The 6,284-nt window shown below is 29.7% G+C and overlaps 1 long non-coding RNA gene across 1 annotated transcript; it reads left to right on the forward strand.

Annotated features, from left to right (window-relative positions):
* The first annotated feature begins 2,854 nt into the window (after nucleotides 1-2,854).
* LOC109119056 (uncharacterized) lies at nucleotides 2,855-4,405 on the forward strand. Its single transcript, XR_002026307.3, has 2 exons — nucleotides 2,855-3,866; nucleotides 3,968-4,405. It is a non-coding gene; the product is annotated as an uncharacterized lncRNA (long non-coding RNA).
* Nucleotides 4,406-6,284: the final 1,879 nt, after the last annotated feature.

Raw genomic sequence — 6,284 nt, forward strand, 5'->3', positions numbered from 1 at the left:
TGCTAGTCTTAAAGTTTCTAGTTTTGAAAATACTCTAAAAGTTTGTTGTTTATTACCAAGTTCTTCAAAGTTTTGTTCTAAATATCTTAGGATGAACAACATAGTAATATGCTGCCCTCCAGAAATTAGAAATATCTTAAACAAAGGTTGAAGTGTGTTGTGACAGAACCAGGTTTCGTTTTTCTATTATACAAGATAACTAAAAATAATCTTCTTTTTCAAATTTAAGTATGTTATTTCAGAGATGATGTTTTTTTAAAATATTTTTGTTAATTTTTCTAATTCCAACAACCTGACAAGGTTGCAAGATTTACAAGACTATACATTTTTATTTAAGATTCAAAAATTTAAAAATGTCGCATAATTTTTTTTAAATTTCATATGTCAAGTTAAACTATAAATTGGGGGATGGAGGGATGAATGCCCCAATAGGAAAGGTGAAAAACTGAATCACAAATTTAATGTGTGTAGTAATATCAACATTATAATATATGAGTGCTAACTGCCCATGAAATTCAGGAAACAAACTGTTAAGCTCTCATCCTATGACAACATAAATACTACTCTTTATTTCTCTTGTGGTAAAAGGGTCAAATATGTCCCTCGTACTATTCGAAAAGGTTTAGGTATACCTCGTTTATAGTTTGGTCCATTTATACCCTCGCCCTCTAACTTTTCATCTAAATATGCCCTTATGAGCTTTAGTTGGCCAACTCAAAATATCCAACTCATTTTAATTTTCTTTAAATGTCAAATGAATTTTCCACGTCATTTTTATATTATCACTTGACATTTAGTTTTAAAATAGAATGGATCAAATATGCCCCTAAAATGTTTTGACCCAATTTTAAAACACCCATAAATTACTCCTCTTTTAAATAACCCGACCCATATGAAAGTCCTTCTTTTATATCTTATTCGACCCAAAACCCATCCCTTTTAACCCATTATCAAATCCCTAGTTTCCAACTCTCACCTACTCTTTTCATAAATAAAAAAAAGGACTTATTTATTTTTAAAAAAAATTATATCACAGGAGTACTTTTGTTCTACTTCTTATAATTCAAATATGTCGAGACACAAAACATGAATCACATTTGTAATTATGATTTTTCTAAAATTGAAGGCCTATTATATAATAAAATTTAATTCGACTTTAAAGTTCTTATAATTATTATTTTGTGCTGCTCCTAATTCTCGACTATCATTCTATGGTATTTTTCTAAATTATGATGTATAATAAGTATTATTACCTACCAAATAACATAAATAAGAAATAAATTGAAATTACTCATTCTTACTCCCTACCAAACGAGTCCTAAGAGATAAAAAAATCACGTTCCTTAGCTTTTTTTTTCAGAGGGTAAGATAAAAAAACAGTTATTTATATTTTGTTAGGGAAAAAGGTATTCTCTTTGTACTCTCTTGATCTTTAATTGAAGTATATCATTATGAAATTAATCTTTCATCAGCCAAATCTTAATACTTATTCGTGTTTCCCTTTTTTCTTACTTGCTCATCTCATGGTGCTATGACGACAAATGTATTAGTTGTTTATTTGGTTAGTATTTAATTAGTTTAAGATGTTTTAATTACCTTCCCAGCACTTAATTAATCCAAATACCGATATGCATCACACATGAACAGAAGCACATGCCTAATTATAGTAGTTCTTTTGACAATTGGCCAATGAGTATAGCTTCTTAATTGGTTAATAATTGTTATTTTAGGAGTGTTTATGACGATTTTGATATTATAGTTGGATTATTAATTGGGTGGGGTTTAGTTAGTAATAGGTGGATAGTGGTTTGGTTTATAAATAATACAGATAAATTAAATTATAACCAATAGTTTAACATTAAGTATTTTAAAAATATTTAAATAGTTTAAATTTAAAATCATTAAATAAGTGCTCAATTTTGAACTCAAAGGTGGATGAAAAGGGCATTTTGTAGCCAATAGGTGGATGACGGGTAATTTTGTACCATTTTCAATACTTCAAGTGTATTTTAGACCCTTTTCCATTAAATATAATTTATTATTAAAGTGTGAAAAAAATATATTAGATATGTATGCAAAGTTTATTTCTATTTTTAATTTGAGAAGAAAAAAGAAACTAATTTCAGAAGACTTAAATCAATTAAATTAATCTAGACAAATCATAAAAACAACAATTAAAAAAAATAGAGTAACACTATATCAATACTATATAATAATAGACACCATAAACAAATATATGATCTATTAAAATTGAATAAACATTTATTCTATAGTAAATATTATAGCTAAATATATGGTTAATAGTAAATAGGAAAGACATAATACATACATTAAATCCTAAACTTGGCTTCATATTTTAACTTTGATCTCCAATTTTCATAATGCACAAACAGATACTTTAATTATCCAACTTTTAAATAAATAAACACATGAGTCCTAAATGGCACAATACACGTAAGATACCACGTAGGACAAAAAATGACATGTAGGACATACATGTCTATTTGTTCAACTTTATACAAGTTTAAGTGTCTATTTGTGCACATTCAAATGTAGTTGAAGTGCATAATGTGTTTTGAAGCCAAGTTAAAAGACACATTTATGTTATGCCAATAGGAAAACTACCCAAATGCACATCTTATTTATCATAATCCCTAAGATTCCCTACCATTTGAAAATAATAATAAAAGAACCTCTCTCGGATACATCACTTCTTTCTCACTATTATATATCTATCCCTCATAGATACATTCATCCCCTGTGTATCTTGAACCTACCCCTCCTTTTAATACATTCCTCCCCTCTTGGTACATCTCTCTCCTATATATCCATTGTCCTATTTCCTCTCAAACACATCTCTCTCTTATGTACCCAAAATATTTTTTTATAAAAGAAGCAAAATACAACATTAAGAGAAAAAAGTCAAAAAGAAGATAAAAATGCAAAAAGACAAAAATTCATGATTACAATTTTATAACAAACGCAAGCATAGAGAGAGAGAAAATATTTAGAAAAAAGAAACATAACAAAAACGGCTCATATTATGACAAACTCCTATTTGCAACTCCCCTTACGTCACGCCACATACAATTATTTTCTTCTATTATTATATACTTTCTTTTCATTTTAGTTTGGTATTCTATATTTATTTTGAGTGTCTATTCATTTATGTTTAAAGGTTTAAAATTTATACTTAAAAATAAAAAAGTAATTGTTAATTCATTTAAGCCATTTTCCATCTTTAATAGCTATTTTTACGGTGAAAAAAATTTGATAGTAAGTTACCTTCCATATATACGAAATTCATCATATTATTGTCACAACTTTGGTTTATTGTTTGATTTTATCCTTGTCGTTACATTTACCCTCCCGTTACTAATTTCACCAAAATTATCCCTCATAAAATGAAATTCCCAAAATTACCCAACTTGACCCATTTACCTGATAATTTTTTTAAAAAGAAAAACGTATTCCCTATTTTTAACGAATGACCCGACCCCTCTAGGATAACCCTGTACCAACTAACCCAATTAACCATATTACCCATTCCTATTTTCTCGCAAATTTACCCATTAACTTCTCCTCTAATTTTCTATGACGATCTTGCTCAACAAATAAAATTTTCACCAACGAAAGGTAAAATTTGTGGATTTTAAATTATTTTTTATACGAAATCTCTCTTTTGTTCTACCCATTATTCTGCCAGCATCTCTCTTTCGTTCACCTCTTATTTTTCTTCTAAGAAAATGTCACAAAATAGTTATTCGTCTTAAAGAAAATGTTCTTGTTGTTTGGTGGTCGAAACACTGATTTCGAGTACTACATCTAATCCGGGAAGAAGGTTTTTCCGATGCCCTCGTCCCGATGTAAGTATATGAATTTATATTGATTTATTCCTATTACTGATCTGATTTGGTATTTCTTCATATGTATAGATTTGGTATTTTTCGCATGATCTACTTTTTAGTGTTCTTATGACAGTTTTCTTCAAATGGATATTGGGAATGGAAATACCAAGCTTTTCCTGAAGTAGCTTATCTACGTAATTTAGATTCGTCTTTGAAAGATGTCAAAATGGAAAAGAACAATACGAAGATTGAATTAGTGGAGAATTTGAAGATTATAACAGAGAAGTTGAAGATAGTTGTGAAAAATTTGAAGATAAAAGTAGGCAATTTGTCAGAAACAATTGTTAGTCTTTACTTTCAGCATCAGTTGTTAGTGTTTATTAATTTCAGTTGTTAGTGTCTTTTGTGATGTTGGTTCCCTTTTTGTTCTTCATTTTGGTGTTGTAATGGGAGGACCTTTTTGTTCTTCATTTTGGTGTTGTAATGGAAGGACACTGATATAATATGAAGTAATGTTTAGTAATTGAATTAATACACACTAAAAAGTAATGTTCAAACTTGGCACCATTCTGGAAATGTATTTGCTTAATGTAACTGATGTTTTTGCTTCCTAGTTGTACTGCACACGTACCAAATTTGATGCAATGCATCTACACCAACAAAGACTACTGGTCCCTTCATTATTGTCATACAACAACATAACTGCTCCAATTTTTCATTCTCATCATAATCATAACTAATGCAAAGTTGAATTCCCAGATCAATGTTCATTCAGTCATGAGAACTCGAGAGTTCAGCAGAACTGAAAGTAAAAGTGTAATTTTTTTGGGTCCAATACGAGTAAAACATCAATTTTGAAGGGTTCGAGCAACTTACTCTACAACTATCACTAACGAAAAAAATAACCGGACTAGCAAAAGAAGCATTCAAGCATGACTTTGATGAAATAACGAAAAAATTATGTCACAGGTCAATAGTAAGTGCCTAAAGTTGATTCGAAATCATGGGAAATGCAACTGCAATCTATAAATGTCTGCAAATGTCCATACAGCTGCAAAAAGAAGAATTTTAGTCTGTTTAGCTGCAAATGTCTCAGCTACAAATATGGGAAATGCAATTGTTGCATCACAATGAGCTTGCACTGAATATATCGAAAGCAATACAAAATCTCACATCATATTGACATTGCAAATAGGGTTCTTAGGTAGAACTCCACCAAAACCAGCATGGACAACTTAAACTTTTTGCTAAACAAATTCTTCATTATCCACATTCATATATTAACAGAAACCTGAACAAAATTTGCACATTTACAGAACCTGATCATTTATGATCTCTCCCTTACACATTTATAGAACACGATGTATACTTCATATATATGGACAAAAAACTTATTTTAAAAGTGTTTGCGGTGACAATTACAAAAAAATTGTCTTCAAATGTCCTAACTTTTTCCACTACCAAATCATTAGATGACTCCAGATTCCAATGTAGCAATTTTTTCCGACAACTGACCTACTTCAATTTTGTCACAACAATCTTCAAGTTTTCCATTTCAATATTCAAATTCTCCACTTCAGTCTTCAAAATATCTATTTCCATCTTGACGTCTTTCAACGACGATTCTAAATTACGTAGATAAGATACTTTTGGAAAAACTTGATCTTTCCATTCCCAATATCCACATGAAGAAAACTTCCATAATGATACTTGAAATCAGTTTATACGAAAAATATGAAATAAGTTCATATGAAGAAATGCGAAACTAGTTCATATGAAGAAATACCAAATCATATCAAAAATAGGAATAAATTAGTATCAGTTCATATACATACATTCGGACGAGGACATTTAAAAAATCTTCTTTCCAGATTAGATGTAGTACTCGAAATCAATGTTTTGACCACCAAACCACAAGAAGATTTTCTTTGAGACGAATTCTCTTTTGTGATATTTTATGAGAAAAAAAATCAGAGGTGAGTGAAAGAGAGATGTAGAAAAAATAACTTGAAATCCATAAGTCTTACTTTTCATTGGCGAAAATCCGATTTGTTGAGCAAGATCGCCGTAGAAAATTAGAGGAGAAGTTAATGGGTAAATTTGAGAGAAAACGGGAATGGGTAATAGGGTTAATTGGTATCGGGTTATCCTAGAGGGGTCGGGTCATTGTGTTAAAGTTAGGGAATATTTTTTAAAAAAAATAAATTTAGGTATTGGGTCAATTTTGGGGATTCTACCTAATGAGGGTAATTTTGGTGATATTAGTAACAGGGTTGGATAAATTTAACTTCATTTTAACGGCGAGGATAAACTCAAATAATAAACCAAAGTTGAGGGGTATTTTTGACCCTTTTCCTATTATTGTAGAGTTCGAGTTTTTAATTTACGTTAAATTTCAATACATTATATTGAAATTTAAAGAAAAATACGGAAACT

Source organism: Solanum lycopersicum, chromosome 12 (assembly GCF_036512215.1).
Source record: "Solanum lycopersicum chromosome 12, SLM_r2.1".
Lineage (NCBI taxonomy): Eukaryota > Viridiplantae > Streptophyta > Magnoliopsida > Solanales > Solanaceae > Solanum > Solanum lycopersicum.